This window comes from Bos mutus, chromosome 16 (assembly GCF_027580195.1).
Source record: "Bos mutus isolate GX-2022 chromosome 16, NWIPB_WYAK_1.1, whole genome shotgun sequence".
In the NCBI taxonomy this organism is placed as follows: domain Eukaryota; kingdom Metazoa; phylum Chordata; class Mammalia; order Artiodactyla; family Bovidae; genus Bos; species Bos mutus.
In genome coordinates this window covers 58,451,169-58,468,053 of record NC_091632.1, presented here as the reverse complement: position 1 = coordinate 58,468,053, position 16,885 = coordinate 58,451,169, and the positions used below count along the sequence as shown (strand labels likewise).

Sequence of the window (16,885 nt, the reverse complement as noted above, 5' to 3'; positions counted from 1 at the left end):
CCTACCTCTGAGGCCTTCCCTGACAGTAAACCTGACCTAGCCCTTTTAGGGGAACAGTGTGAGATCAGAAGGGGAGCAATAAGTCACCATGTCCAGCAGCCATCCTTTGTTGTTCAATCGCTCAGTCGTGTCTGACTCTTTGCGACACCATAGACTGAAGCACGCCAGGCTTCCCTGTCCTTCACCATCTCCTGGAGTTTGCTCAAACTCACGTCCATCGAGTCGGTGATGCCATCCAACCATCTCATCTTCTGTCATCCACTTCTCCTGCCTTCAATCTTTCCTGCCTTCAGCCATCCTTGAGAAATGGAATTAGTTGTTTTTACATTAGACCCTTTTCTGTAGTGGAATTTTACATGTATTTAGCCATCAGACTATGCCCAAAATTGGACTAGAGAGGAAATGATCATGTTTTAATCAACCCAGAAAAGAGGTGTGTACAAGACCAGGAGTTAGCGTTAAGACACAGAATTTGGTTTCAAATCTTGACTCTGTCACCTAGTAGCACTGGCACCCGGGCAGGCTTAGTATCCGCTCTGTGTCTCAGTTTTCTCATCAGTAAATGAAGGTAATAACAGTGCCTGTCTTCTGGGTTTATTATGAGCATTAAATTAAAGGAATATTTTTAAAGTGATTAAAAATAATGCTGGGCATATAATAAAGTCTGTATAAGTGTTTGTCAAATACATGTATATTTGGTATATCTCAGACCCCCATGATGTTAGAGAAATACATGTATATTTGATATATCTCAGACCTCCATGATGTTAGAGACTGCAGCCTGATTTGTTAACTAGGGTCCACGGTTAAATCAAAAGGTTTTGAGCATCGGTCCCCAACCATTTTGGTACCAGAGACCAGTTTCCTGGAAGACAGTTTTTCCATGTACTGGTGGTGGGGAGATGGTTAGGGGATGATTCAAGCATATTACACTTACTTATACTTTATTATTATTGTGTGTGTGTGCTCAGTCTCTCAGTTGTGTCAGACTCTTTGTGACCCCATGAACTGCAGCCTGCCAGACTCCTCATCTGTGGGATTCTCCAGGCAAGAATACTGGAGTGGGTTGCCATTTCCTCCTCCAGAGGATCTTCCTAACCCAGGGATTGAACCCCTGTCTCCTGCATTTCCTGCATTGTCAGTCGTATTCTTTACCACTGAGCCACCTGGGAAACCTTTTCTATTATTATTACATTGTAATATGTAATGAAATAATTACATAACTCACCATAATGTAGCATCAGTGGGAGGCCTGAGCTTGTTTTCGTGCAACTAGACGGTCCCATCTGCGGGCAATGGGAGGACAGTGGGAAGCGGCTGTCAATATGGATGAAACTTCACTCGCTTGCCTGCTGCTCACCTCCTACTATGCGGCCTGGTTCCTAACAGGCCATAGATTGGTACTGGTCTGTGGCCCAGAGTTTGGGGACCCCTGGCTTTGACTATAACACAGCCTGAACCCCAAATTAACCCCATCCTTGCTCTTTTATCAAAGGTGTCTGCAAAAAGCAGGTACCTGGCATCTTGCTTCCCAATCAGAGTCTTACTGAATGCAGAAACCTCATAGGCTTATCAGTGCGAGGGACCAGTTTAAGTTTATACCTTGTGTCAAGACTGCTCCTTCAACTGGTTATATATACAGTCACATTTGAAAGTGTCTGCTATCTGCCTGTACATGGAGGCTTGGTCCCGACTAGACCATGAATGTTGTTTATAGTTCACTTACACGTTTGACATCTGTGCCTAAGGGGTAAGCATTTCTGCCCATCCTGGACAGCTCTTCATTGTTTATAGGCTCTTCTCTCTGAAAGCAAAGTCCATTTCCTTGAATGTCAGGAGCAGGCCATCTGCCATAGCCAAGTAACAAATGAGACAGGTTTCCAATTTAGCCCCTATTTTCTGTTATTTGTAAGCGTTGTGAGAATCCAGGCCTGTGTGCTTTTGGTGATGGGGAAGCTTCTCTTAAAAAAGAGAAGCTAGATGGTTTGAGATAAAACCTATCCCTCCCCATTTACCCCCAGATGCAAGCTTTTCCCTCCTTTCTAACTCTCTAGCCATGTTTCTTTTTTGACAGTGGTCATTAAAGCCAGATGTGGGCCTCTTCAGACTCCCAAGATGGTACAGGCTGAAACTTGGAAGAGTTGTAAATGCCTTTGGCATTTGAAGGAGTGGGCTTTCCCAACAAAGACAAATATGCGAACTAACACAGTTGGACTCCATACTGTATTTGCTTCTGTCTTAATTGGAATTCCTGGGATGCAATTTCCAATTTAATGAGCAGTGAGTTAGCTCGCATTCTATAGAATGGGGCCATAGGCCATGAGTGAAACTCTCGGCGGGAGTTCTTCATGCTAAAATATTGCTACAGCTTTCTGACTGATCTTACTTCTAGTTCTTCCCTGCTCTAATCTCTTAAACATATCTTGGCCTGTTTGGTTTTCCTAAGCATTGTGTTAGTCACTCAGTCATGTCTGACTCTTTGTGACCCTATGGACTATAGCCAGCTGGCTCTTCTGTTCATGGGATTTTCATAGCTCTGATCAAATTACTGTCCTTCTCATAAAACTTCTATGACTCCCCATTACTTACAGTATCAAATAGACAACTATCCACTTAATTCAGCATCCTTAGAAATATGGCTTAGCTCTACCTTCCAACTTCTCCCACTAATTCTGTATGTATATGTTCTCATGATCTTCCCTGGTGGCTCAGATGGTAAAGAATCTGCCTGCAATGTGGGAGACTTGGGTTTGATCCCTGGGTCAAGAAGATCCCCTGGAGAAGGGAATGGCTACCCACTTACTTGGAAGATTCCATGGACAGAAGAGCCTTATGGGGGAAGGCTTATGGGGGAAGACATGACTGAGTGACAAACACTTTTGGTGCTTCCCTGGTGGCTCAAATGGTAAAGAATCTGCATGCTGGTGAAACCTTATTGACTTTATTTATTAAACATTTATTCTATGTGACGTACAGTGTTAGACTCTGGGGTTCAAAGATAAATACAGTAAGATTTTTTTAAAAATAGAAGTTATTTTATTTTGGCTGCACTATGTGGCTTTTGGAAGCTTAGTTCCCCGACCAGGGATTGAAACCTAGCCTCCTAGCAATGAAAGCACCAAGACCTAACCACTGGACCACCAGAGAATCCCCGACAATTAGATTTTTTTTTATCATAAAGTAACTTATAGTTTGGGGCTTCCCAGGTGGCTCAGTGGTAAAGAGTGAGCCTGCCAATGCAGGAAGTGCAGGACACATGGTTTTGATCCCTGGGCTGGGAAGATTCCCTAGAGGAGGAAATGGCAACCTGATCCAGTATTCTTGCCTGGAAAATCCCATGGACAGAGGAGCCTGGCGGGTTACAGTCCGTGGTGTTGCAGAGAGTTGGACATGACTGAGCGACCGAGCACCCAGCCAACTTACAGTTTAGTAGTGGAACTAGGCATTTGAGCAAAAACTGGAGGTAAAATGTGTCAGATACTAAAAGGAAGAGTAGCTCTTAGTGTCTGCTCCTGGGCGAAGATCAGGGTAAGTAAAACCCCCTTCACTGCTGGTATATTGGCCATGAGTATTCTTCTTGGTTCCCTCTGTCTGTTCTGGCTCCATGCTTCCCCCACCTCGGATATCACCACCCCGCCCTGGAGACTCGGCACCCTTCTCCCTGAGTCCAGGGCCCCTGCACAGTTCAGGCTCTTGCCATCTCCCCCCAGACTCTTGTCACCATCTCCCAAGTTGTCTCCCCACCTCCATACAACTGTCAGAGTGGTCTTTCTGCATACCCCCAATCTGATCGTGTCACCGCCCCAGGAGAGACTCCTCTGTGGCTCCTTGGCCATCAGGTGATTCCAAAGCTGTGGTGTGAGGTGCCCAGGTAATGAGACAGGTGCTCAGGCTCTGGGTGCCTCTGTGTTTCCCTCACCCAGGAGTGTGAGTGCTGGAGTCACGGCAATGCCTAAGTCTGGCCTGTCGGGGTGGCAACTAGAGCTAAAGAGTGTCCTGAGGCCTCGTTGCACCCTCAGAGCTTCAGTGGACTGGGTCAGTGTCTCCCTGGAGCCGTGGGGCAGGAGACCTGAGAAAAGTGGTGGTGTCGCAGCTTGGCACTTTCTTGGCTTTTTGCTGCTGGCCCACCCTCTTCATCCTGCTTAGCTTAAGCTTGATCCCTGAACCCTGGACTCATCCTTCCTCACTGACCCATGGATGGCATGTCTGGATGCTCTATGGGGAATTTCTCCAGGGTGGCTCTGCTTCTGGGAAGGGGGGGCAGAGGCAGGTGAGGCTGGAGGCCTCGGTGGGAGCCAGGCACTCCCTGCCCCGTGCGAAGGAGTGTAGATTCCATCCTCCACAGGTGGGGAGGCCTTACGTTTTCAGTGGGGGCCCAACATGGTCAGATTTGTGCTTCAGGACTATTGCATTCAGTGGTCTGGAGCCACAGAGGCCAGTTAGGAGGCTAAGAATTGAGGCAATTGAGATGGTAGGGACCAGAACCTTATCAGTGTCCCGGCCAATCGCTTGCCCTTGATGCTGTGGGGATCAGGTAGGCAGGGAAGAAGAGCCATAAGAGGAGATGAGTTCCAGGATCAGCCATCAGAGATGTTTCCTATGACTCCACAGGGGATTCCGGAGCCAGTGGTCTCCGTACTGGGTCTGCTCGGACGAGGCCTCTTCTGGTGGTGGACGCCCGAGGCCAATGGCCTTCCCTGTTCCTGCCACGTCCTGCCTGCCGAGAGAAGGGGTCACGGGACAGGAGGTGAGCTGCCTCATTCCACCAGAGGCCCTGCACTTAAAAAAGCTGGGCTGGACATGTAAAATAAAAGCCTGAGGATGTGGTTTGGGTTGTCCCTGAAAAAGATGTCTATTTATGTGTGGAAGGATATTTTCAGATGAGGCTTCATGTGAATAAAGGGAGGCTGACCTCTCTGTCAGGGCTGTTCCTTCAAAGCATGGTGCATTACGCTATGTCAGTTCTGAGGGAGCCGCCGACGCGGTGGCCTGTTCATCTTTATCGGGGAGACCCATCACAGTTGTGGTGAGGCCAGAGGGCTGCCTGTCAAATTTCCAAGTCTCTAGTCTCAGTGCAGTGTACATCTCATGGTGTGATGTTAGACAAGGCACTTCATTTCCCATAGACTCTCTTTAACTATCTGTAAAATATTCTTCCATCTTTTCAAAAGTGACAGGAGATGCAATTAATTTGTGTTTGGGAAGTGCTCAGAGGCCCCCAGATGGAAGCTGCTGTGAAATAGAGAGAACTTTCTCCACCAGGATGGAACCTGTGGTTTCACGGTCAAGCTCAGATGTGATTGCTGCTGCTGCTGCTAAGTCACTTCAGTCGTGTCCGATTCTGTGCAACCCCATAGACGGCAGCCCACCAGGCTCCCCCGTCCCTGGGATTCTCCAGGCAAGAACACTGGAGTGGGTTGCCATTTCCTTCTCCAGTGCATGAAAGTGAAAAGTGAAAGTGAAGATGCTCAGTCGTGTCCGACTCTTAGCGACCCCATGGACTGCAGCCTACCAGGCTCCTCCGTCCATGGGATTTTCCAGGCAAGAGTACTGGAGTGGGGTGCCGTTGCCTTCTCTGAGATGTGATTGCTGATTTTCATGATTTCATATTCTGATTCTTGGAGGATTCATACTCGCTTCTAGTGTCTTTCCTTCTTCTTGAAAACTATTATCTAGGAAAATTCTTTAAAAATATAGAACTGTACAGATATCATGAGTAGCCCTGTACCCACTAACCAAATAAACATTTTTTACAATTAACAGTTTTATTAGCATTTAAAGCTATTTTTCTCCAATGATACACTGTGTCATGGTTTTAAACCATGTTTGTTTTTTAAAAGAAAAGAAATAAATGTTTGTATATCTCCCATCCTACCCATTGACCTTCCTCTGACCCTTGAGGGGACCCTGTGGTGGATATGCACCCATCCTGTCCACGAGTGTGTGCCCAGTTGCTCCAGCGTGGGTGGCTGCGGCTCCCCCCATGAGTGACAGGATCAAGGCATAGAGGATGTGGGGTGCAGAGCATGGAGTTTGGAGTCAGACCAGGCAGACCAGGGATTGAGACCTGCCTCTACCACATCTGGCTGGTGTCCTTTGGCCTTTTTGAACCCTTTTTCCCATCTGTAACCTGGTGATGATCTGTTCACAGTATTGTTGACATGGGGCATAATGATAAATGGCTGGCAATAAATGGTGATTAGTATTATTTAGCCATTTATGTTTTTATCTCTTTTTTTTCCCCCTGGATGGAAAACCTTTGAAAGCAGGGCCCCTGCTCCTAGTCTATACTAAATACCTTTTGGATTATTTCCAGCGCCTCCTAACTCAGTATAGAAGTTTATTAATTTCTTGAAGAAATCTTGGAACTGCCTCAGGCCTGCTCCCAGCCTCAGTTCAGAGGCACACAGGGGCTGGCATACAGGAATTGTGTTCTCAGTGTATCCAGGTGACACTGGGACAGTCTAGCTGAGGACACTTAGCAGGTTCTGCTGTCATCTCAGATCACACAGCAGTTCACTATAGTGGTGAGGGACAGGGATGCAGAGCCACTTCACTGCACTTGATCTTTTAAAATTTATTAACTAATTAATTCTTTATTTGGCTCTGCCAGTGGTAATATGTGAGATCTCGTTCCCTGACCAGGGATCAAACCCAAGCCCCCCTGCATTGAGACAAGGAGTCTTAATTACTGGACCATCCCTGCCCTTGATTTTCTTAACAGTCATGGATTTTATCATTGATGTTTCAGATGCAGTTTTACAAGACTGTGCCCTCATTCCACTGTTACATGCTCATTTTGCAGTGACTCTTCCCGCCCACCACAGTTGGGGATGTCTGTCTCTGGCAGAACATGGGATACACAGGACGCCGGACACGGGACACAGAACCCAGAGAACGCGAGACACAGACACAGGCAGGAAGGGGACAGTAGGGGGCACCAAACCCGCACGGTTCTGCTGGGAGATGGCGCCTGGATGAGTGGCAGGGCCTCCAGCTCACATTTTTATTAGTCTGTTTGCTGTCTTCTTTCCTGGGATTTGGTCACTTCTTCCCATAAGAGATTTCACAGCAGAATAGCAGAGACTGTTCTTTGTTCAAAGAACAACCAAATTGCCTGTTCCGTTTTTCTGGAAAAAGAAACAAAAAGCTGCCCAGAGATACTAGGATTTCCCAGAGGGTCCTGTGAAGGTCTTGGGCTCAGAGATCAGGGTCCCTGCCTCAAAGAAGCTCTCACCACAGAGGCCGTGTCAGTCATCATCCTTCGGTTTGCATTTGTTCATCTTAATCAAGAGCCAGAGTCCTTTGTGTCCAAGTGCGATGGAATGAATGTTTGTGTCCCTGAAATCTGTATGTTGAACTGCAATCCCCAGTGTGGTTTTAGGAGATGGGGCTTTTGGGAGGTGATTAGATCATGAGGGTGGAGCCCTCATGAATGGAATTAGTGCCCATATGAAAGAGGCTCCAGCCCCTTCCACCAAGTGAAGACTCAGCCAGAAGAACCTGAAAACCTTCACCTTGATCCTGGAGGTCCCAGCCTCCAAAACTGAGAAATAAATGTTTGTTGTTTAAGCCACTCAGTCTGTGCTACTTTTGTTATAGTAGCCTGAATGAATTAAGACATGGGGAAATCTAAACTGAAACATGCTTATCTAGGTCCTATTATTTGCTGTAAGAGCTTTACCATATTTGAGTTTCAGACCTGGGTACCGTATAGAGGTTATCTAGTCTGGTGTTTCCTCGTCCATCCATTCCATCTCTCTAATTTTTGACATATGAGTCTGCACTTCAGCTAAATGACTTGCTTAATATTTTAGCAGTCATATAAACACTCATATAAGCATGAATTGATTTTTATAAGAAAACCGTGGCCATAAAAGGAAAATTAATATTCCTCAAGTACATATTAAGATAAAGAACAGCAAGGGAGTTCCCTGGTGGCCCAGTGGTTAAGACTTTGCCTTCCCATGCAGGGGGTACAGTTTCAATCCCTGGTGGGGAGCTAAAATCCCACATGCCTCACAGCCAAAAAACTGAAACATGAAACAGAAGAAACATTGTAACAAATTCAATAAAGACTTTAAAAAATGGTCCACATTAAAAAAAAAAAAATTAGCATAAAAATAAAAGCACCTAGTACAGCAACTTTACTTTGCATGCGTGGAAGTGTTGTGAATTGCCCTAAATCTCTACGAGTGGCAGAGCTGAATTTAGCTGGATCTGTTTCCTCTCTGGCACGTGGCCATGGCGGAAAGGAACAGTCTGGTTAAAGCGGGAGGTCTTATGCTTTGGGACGGTCTTTGACAAAGTTGTGAACATGGCAATGCCTAGCTTTGCTTCTTAACACTTTTCCTTCTGTTGCCAAGTGCAAAAGCCAAAGAAGGCCTCGGGAAGGAGCGGGGTTGGGATGGGGGTGTAGGCTATCTCTGGATGGCATCTTTTAAGGCAGTCACTTCCAAGGCGTTTTGAATGCCCACTGTTGGCAGTGAAATGTGTTGCGTGTGCACTCCCAGCAGATGCACACTCATTTATTTGTAATTTTGTACGTGCATTACAGTACCAACACATCATGCATAAAAATTCAGAAAAGACATATTAAAGATAATGCAAGCAATATTTTAAAATGCTTTGTTAATTGCTATGGTTTCTCTACTATCATTCGCTAATATCTCAGGCACCATTTACGCTTATGATTAGGTTCATTACCAACAGTAAATGTAAAGCTACATTTCAAATTGTCTTCTGGGTAATTTAAAAACTTTCTGGCTGATGTGTGAGATCTGATTATATTGTTGTTGCTAACAATGTGTCAGGGTTGCCTTTTTCTTGGTATTCATATTCTTGGTCTTGCATTATTACATCAACCCATATTTTCTTTTTAGATTAAAAAAAATGGCTTCCCTCATGGCTCAGCTGGTAAAGAATCCGCCTGCAATGCAGGAGACCTGGGTTCGATCCCCGGGTTGGGAAGATCCCCTGGAGAAGGGACAGGCTACCCACTCCAGTATTCTAGCCAGAAGAATTCCATGGACTGTATAGTATGGGGTTACAAAGAGTCGGACACGACTGAGCAACTTTCACTGTTACAAAGAGTCGGACACGACTGAGCAACTTTCACTATCCCCTTTTTGGGGTGGTTAGTTAAAAATTAGATCTGTTGTGTAATTCCACTGACTTAGGTTTGTATGGAGTAGGTCACGTGGTGCTGCCACAAATGAAATTGCCACTGTCCCACCAATGTCTACATGCTCCCAGGATCCCTGGAGACCCTCAGTGATGTGTAATCATCACTAATGAGCGGACCTGGTGAAGGTGTGAAAGTCGTTGCTTATATGAATATTAATAGATCTTATTTTTGTGTTTATTTATATAAAAATAAATAGGTGGATGATTTAATATTTTCTTCCTTCACCCTCTGGGTCATCTTTTGCAGCCCACAAAATCTAGAGATCGCAAGTGCAGACATATAATCCATATGCTCCAGCATGGCACACGAAGCCCGTCATGGTGCGGCCTCAGTTCATATGCAGTGACAACTGTACTATTTGGCCCCATCTGTGGCTTTTCCACGAGAATGTGAACTTTGATGGTGGGAGTCCTAGTCATCCTTGTATTTTCAAAGCACAGCTCATGCCACAGGCCACAGACAGCAGATTCTTGGTTTTCAAAGCAAAAATGCTATCATGAAGGGTCGTGGGCTTCTGGCCTTTTGGGCTGGGCCTGCAAGAACCCTTTGCACACCCCAGACTGTGGGGCCTGGTTCTCCTGGGAGAGGTCTCCATAGACTGCTCCAGGAGCCTGGGCCCTGGCTCTGGCTGGCCTGGCAGGAGCTGATGGGCCATTTGGTGCCTGTGGACAGAACAGCGCTGAACAGAGGGGGCAGCCTGCAGACCTTGCAGCATATTTTCTTAGCCTCTGCCTTCCTGGCATCATCCCTACTAGATGATCTGTCCCCAGGCAGCGCTATGGTGACACCCTCTCCCCTTTGAGGCCTTTCTGGGCCTCCTGGGGTATTTTAGGAGACTGAGGTAGAAAGCCAGATGGCTCCACCCACTCTCCCAACCCAGCTTCTGTTTCAGGGCCTGGGAAGTGATAAGCTATTTTAAGAGTGGAAGTAGGGGCAGAATTTTACCTGGATCCTGGAGCTGGGGCACCCCATGTGTTGTAGTGGGCAAATATGAGTGTTCTGGCAATGGGATATCTTTGGATTTTGTGTGCTACTTCATCTCTTGTGTGTCCCCCTGACCCTCTCAGTTTTCCTGTAATGATGGGGGCTGGTGGGGTGAAGGTGACCCCTATGAACCCTGCCGACTTGAGTTCCCATGATGCTGAACAGACCTCAGAGGGAGCCTTGTCCTCAGGGCATTAGCCTGTGAAGTGTGCAGAAATGGCAGGCCAGGAACATATTTAGCTGATTTATCCCATAAACCAAGATGCGTAAACTCTCACTGTTTTTGTCAGGTTCGGGGCCGGGCTTATCTCAGCCTTAGGAGGGCTGAAGTACTTCCCTGAATAGGCATTGATACCTCAGCTTCTAGAGTGATTCTCTTTGAGGAGAAATGTGTTCTTTTCTGGATGTACCCCAAGGCTTTCAAGATCTTAGTTCCCCAACCAGGGATTGAACTGACCCTCGGCAGGGAAAGCACGGAGTCCTAACCACTGGACCGCCAGGTTTGGAGGCCTGAGGTTGGGCCATGAATCCACAAGCACTCTGGGGAGCAGAGCGAGCCCTCACCAAAGCGGGCTGCGGACTCTAGCGCTTTAGGAGTCTCATGAGTTTGGACTTGATGATATCCTACAGCTTCCCAAGCACCTTTGGATGCGTTGTTACTTCCGTAAACATTTATTGAATGCAAAACGCCAGAGATGCAAGACAGAGGTGATACCTGCCCTCAGGTATCACCTTTTTCATTCGGTCACTACAGTAACTGTGACACAGGCCGGGCGGGAGGCCTGGCCTCATTTTACCACAAGGAAACTGAGGTTTGGAGATACAAAGCAGCCTGGGCAGGGCTAGAAGCTAGCCTTCAGGGTCAAAATTCAGTCCAACCTACGCTTTTCACATCCGTGTCTCTCGAGATCCATGCATGGCAGATCAGGGTCGAATCGCTGGGTCATGTGTGATGGTCAGTTATTTTAACCCTTTCAGCCTCAGTTCCATCATTTATAAAAGGAGTTAATAGTAATACCTACCCCCTTGGGTTATTTTGCCAATGAGATAAGGTTTGTAACCGTTCAGCTCAACATTTGAATATAGTAAGCACTTAATAAGTAGCAGTTATTACTATGATTGGGCTTCCCTGGTGGCTCAGATAGTAAAGAATCTGCCTGCAGTGCAGGAGACCTGGGTTCCATCCCTGGGTTGGGAAGATCCCCTGGAGAATGGAATGGCGACCCTCTCCAGTATTCTGGCCTGGAGAATTCCATGGTTAGAGGAGCCTGGCGGACTACAGTCCATGGGGTCGCAGAGTCAGACACAACTGAACGACTAAGCACACAGCATATTACTATGATTATTATTGTGAGACTTGGCTGACTCTGGGTTTGGAGATACTAGGGGTGAGCCCAGGAGACTATACTGTACCATCAAACAATTGTCCAGCATTCAACACCCACGTCACTGAAACCCTTCAAAACTCACAGGATGTGCCTGTTTACTAAAGTTGATGACTTTCTTTGTTGACTGCGATTTATGTGAGGGAAGCAAAGCAGCCTTCTAATTAGTATTAGTGTTATTCCTGATTATGACAATGATGATAACAGCTTTACTACTACTACTAATTGGTGTTATTATTCTTATTACACTTTCCCTAGGTATCACCCGTGGGCTTCCCTGGTGTCACAGTGGTAAAGAATCTACTTGCCAACGCAGGACCCCTGGATTCCATCTCTGGGTTGCAAAGATCCCCTGAAGAAGCAAATGGAAACCCACCCCAGTATTCTTGCCTGGGAAATCCCAGGATCAGAGGAGCCTGGTGGGCTACAGTCCATGGGGTCACAGAGAATTGGACCCTACTTAGCAACTAAACCATCACCAAGTATCACCTGTACCTCTCAGGGAGAAGAACACTGAAGTTCATAAGGACCAGATTAGCTTTATCTAATGTTTTTGTTCAGGGGTCTTTGATTCTGAACTTCTGTCACTCATGTGACATTTTTTCTGTCAGTCATCTTTATACTCTGGTAGGAAGTGGGCCTCTCTTTACTCCTGTCTTGGGGAAAGAACCTTGTGAGGCAGATGATAAACCCTAGGAAGGTAAAGTTAACAACAAAAACATTGAGGAGCCCTAGTGCAGGATTTACAATAGGGAAACATGTTCTTAATAACCAAGGATTCTCACAAAGAAGGCAAGTTATCAAATTAACATCCTGAAGACAGGTATTCTTAATTGACTGTAGTGATTTTGAGGCAGATACAGAAAGAAAATCATGGTGTAAATATTAAGGCTATACTTTATTTACGGAGAAGGCAATGGCACTCCACTCCAGTACTCTTTCCTGGAAAATCCCATGGATGGAGGAGCCTGGTAGGCTGCAGTCCATGAGGTCGCTAAGAGTCGGACACAACTGAGCGACTTCACTTTGACTTTTCACTTTCATGCATTGGAGAAGGAAATGGCAACCCACTCCAGTATTCTTGCCTGGAGAATCCCAGGGACGGGGGAGCCTGGTGGGCTGCCATCTGTGGGGTTGCACAGAATCAGACACGACTGAAGTGACTTAGCAGCAGCAGCATACTTTATTTAAGACATTTAAAAAATTTTATTTTTAATTGAAGGACAAGTGGGTTCCCTTACCCTACTGCTCTCCACCTGGGTGCCCTTTTCCAATAAAATCTCTTGCTTTTTCAGCACATGTGTTGTCTCGAACAATTCATTTCCGAGTGTTAGACAAGAGCCCAGTGTTGGGCCCTGGAAGGGGTCCCCCTTCCTGCAACAAATGGCGACTCTGGCGGGGACTCTTCTTTGCTGCGACTGACATCCTGACCACTCGGGGTACTCAGGGGCCAGCTTGCCTGCCAATGGACCAGACCCAGTGGCTGCAACTGGGACCCTTTTGTCTATGGTCTCCTCCTGACATGGACAACTGGCCAGAGTGCCCCAACTGGGTAAGGAACAAGAGACTTTTTTTGACCTCTCTCCCCTTCCCTCTCTCTTTCCTCTCCTTAACACTTCCTAACCTTCCCCTTTTTTCCTAATCCCCTAGTTCTGGACGCAGGAATCAGGTCAAAGGGCCTCAGCCTGAGATGAGGATTGGAGACTGATCACCTCCTCTTGGCAAAGAACTCAAATTCTGGGTTTCCCTGGTAGCTCAGTTGGTAAAGAATACACCTGCAATGCCGGAGGCCCTGGTTCAATCCCTGGGTCGGGAAGATCCCCTGGAGAAAGGATAGGCTACCCACTCCAGTATTCTTGGGCTTCCCTTGTGGCTCAGCTGGTAAAGAATCTGCCTGCAATGTGGGAGACCTGGGTTCGATCCCTGGGTTGGGAAGATCCCCTGGAGAAGGGAAAGGCTACCCACTCCAGTATTCTGGCCTGGAGAATTCCATGGACTGTATAGTCCATGGCGCCGCAAAGAGTCAGACAGAACTGAGCGACTTTCATGTTCAAGTGCTTTACAATATTGTGTTGGTTTCTGCCATACATCAACAGGAACCTGATGTGGACCATTTTTAAGATCTTTATTGAGTTTGTTACCATATTGCTTCTGTTGTTTTTTTAGGTTCTGTTTTTTTGGGGCCTTGAGGCATGTGGGATCTTAGTTCCCCAACTGGAGACTGAACCCACACCCCCTGCATTGGAAGGTGAAATTTTAACCACTGGACTGCCAGAGAAGTGCCATAAAGCTGTACTTTAAACAGACCCAAGGAATGTGAGGAAACCCATTAGCACCTTTATATGGGGATTGACCAAGGGGATGACTGACGCCCTGCCTGGGAAAGAGCAGGGCATTGGTTACCTGCTTGGCCAGGGGGTCAGGGAGGGACTAGCTCTTCCTGCTGCCTGCACAGCTCATCCCCATCGAATTGTCTCTTATTTTTTTGGCCTCTCACCTTGGGCCCTTGCTGCAGGAACCATGATTTCAATCAACATAATACATGGGCTGATTGATCCCTGCTGGTAAATTCTATTTTTATAAAGGTACGTGATACAAACTAGAAAGAGGGATATGCTGAGTTACATGCAAAATCTTTTAGAAAAAATCGAACCTCTTATTGTACTTTATATCCTTCTTTTCATTTTACCCGCTATGTTCCTTCTTTCCAACTCTAGGTGTTTAGCTTAGTCGTATTTATGTGTAATTTTTCTCATGGGGACAGAGGATGTGGGGCTTGGGGTGTATATAAATAGGCCAGGACTTCTGTTTCTTTCCCCGGTTTTGTGCTGCTTTAATTTTAAGGCTTAAATCAAGGTTAAGTTGGAAGTATATTTAAGCCATAAAACATTTGCTCCAGACTAAGGGTTCAAATTTTTCTGGAACCATTTAATTTCAGCCATATTTTTCTCCGCATAAACCATCCATTGCTGAATTGTTCTCATGTCTTGGTCTTGCTAATGCAAGTGCCTGTTGTGGGGTGTGAAGCAGTCATTTGTTTCTGCTGTGCTAGTTCATTGCAATGATGATGAAGTAGAGTTTTGTCTAGTTTTAATCCTGTGTTGGTTCCACGCTAACCCTGAAACGTGAATCCAAGCTCTTGTTCACTAAACCAAAGAATAGAATCCATGGACATGCAGACACTTGCACAGGCAAAGTTTTATTTCAGAGAGTAAAGGTACAAAGCTCTCAGCATGGAGACTGAGAGGGGGAAAATTGTCCCAAAACAGTGAGAATCACAACAGTTTATATCTTTGCCAACACTGACCTGTTCATTTTTGGTTGGTTTAGGGGTCCGGATGTATGCAATCCCTGACCGGTGGGTTTAAAAGTCATCATGCATAGTTTGTCAATTTTGTGGCCTTTTTTGATCTCTCAGTCCTTGAGTTTTCCTAAGACATTGAGTCTCCATCCCCCGACCTTTTCTGTGACCTCAGGCCATTGTTTAAGGACCAGATGCATATCTTAGTGTTGATGGCTCACCTAGTGTTTTCTTTCTTGATGAGTTGGACAGCAGTTACTGATTGTCTTGTCTTGGGTTTGAGTGTTGTATGGCCTCCAGGCCAGGGAGGCATTCCTCTGAATGCCAGGAAAACTGGAACAACGAGTATGGTTATAGTTTAATGAAGTGAGACGCTTGTGTAAGAAAATAGGTGGAAATTTGAATGGTATTTTTAAAAGAAGAAAGCGAGGCCTTAACCCTACACTGACTACTTAATACTTTTCTGACCCGAGAAGGTCAACAGAGAGGAAGCGTCCCTTGCTTATCACTCTAGTTCCAAGATTAGTGGTTTTCAACCCTAGCAGCACATGAAAATCACCTGAGAGCTTTGGACAACACCTGTGCCTGGGCCTTCCCTCCAAAAATGCTTATTTAATTGGCCTGGAATGGGCTCAGGCTTTGATTCTTTCCCAGCTGGTTCTGATGCACTGTGACAGTTAAGAATCACTTCTAATCATAATCATTTTCAGATAATTCTCCAAGACTCAGCTCAGTCTGGCTTCCCCTGAGAAGCTTTTTCTGACACCCGCTCCTCACAAACCTCAGCTCAGAGCTTTTCCTCTCTGCTCTCAGAGGTACCGAATCTCTCTGTGTGTCTTGTTCTTGGTACTTATCTCCCTTCTATTATAGTTTATTTAATAAATAAATTAGTTAAATTTATTTATAATTTCCTCAGATCAGATACCATATATTTTTAAATCTTTGAGATTCCTGCACTTATTACATTTCTGGGCATGTCTGCATGAAATCAATATTTGTTCAGTGAGTGAATGAATGAAACTGTTATCGAGGCTTGCCCCAGAATCACACTCCTGCCCCTCCCTTGAACAGAAACCAGTTACTCTTATCTAAGTTTTAGGAGGAAGCTGCAAAGAGAAAAAAAACAAGAACTGGTTAGAGCCAACTGGGTCCAAGATGGTGGAAGATTTGACTTCCACTTGAGCCTTATTATATGCTCATTGTAATACGTTAGCATGTTATGACACACCCACCAGCACCATGCTCATTGACAGTTGCCATGACAACAACTGGAAAAGCCCATACAAGGACTGAAAAGGAGAGTTGCATCAATTCCGGGTCCAAACCACACCCCTGTTCTTGGATAACTCATGACTATTCCTCCCACAAATCCTTTCCTTTTACTTCAATCCTCCTACATATGTGATGTCTCCATACGAACTGGGTTGAGAAGTTGATTTGTGAACAAAGTTCCCACTTCTCCATTTTTTTGGCCATTGAATAAAGCTTGTGCTGTTCCAGTCTCAGCATCTGTTTTGTTATTGGCTACTTGAATCCTATTGGAAAAACAGCCTCCCTCTCTGGCCAGGCTAGGACCTCTACACAGGTCCAGTTGGCCAATTTGGTAACAAAACTACACATAGATCGACCAAGAAGTCACTGCAGTCAATTTGCAAGCTAAGTTTTCCTACAGTTGTACCCTTAGATCTATACTGATGGTGTCTTTTTTTTTTTGGACTATTCTCAGGATGAGCCCGCAGGCTTCAATATGTTGTAGAGATATCTAGTCCTGGAATCTTCTAATCAGAGTTTAAAAATATTAGGTTGTTTAAAACTCTGGAGAGATCAGAAGAGAATGCTGATGTCTTGAGCTGCTCACCACACAGAGCCTTTGAGGTATTTATTCACTTCCTTGGTTGTTCTGAGGAATCAAGCTGTTCCTAGGTCCTGCATGGAACATGTGTTAAGGCAGTCATCACCTTCCTTACCATGATATATGCAACACGTCTCAAAATTTCTTTGAAACCCCAAACTAGAAGCCTGCTCTCA

At 45.7% G+C, this 16,885-nt stretch overlaps 1 long non-coding RNA gene across 2 annotated transcripts in view; it reads left to right on the top strand.

Moving 5' to 3' along the window:
* Window positions 1-16,523, top strand: part of LOC138991285 (uncharacterized) — a 70,017-nt gene extending 53,494 nt beyond the window's left edge. The window contains exons 5-7 of one of the 2 annotated variants that reach the window (XR_011467312.1): window positions 4,612-4,747; window positions 11,815-13,108; window positions 13,207-16,523. This is a non-coding gene — a long non-coding RNA (uncharacterized lncRNA). The remainder of the gene's footprint in view (window positions 1-4,611; window positions 4,748-11,814; window positions 13,109-13,206) is intronic. The other variant, XR_011467313.1, reaches the window with a different exon arrangement.
* The last annotated feature ends 362 nt before the right edge of the window (window positions 16,524-16,885 follow it).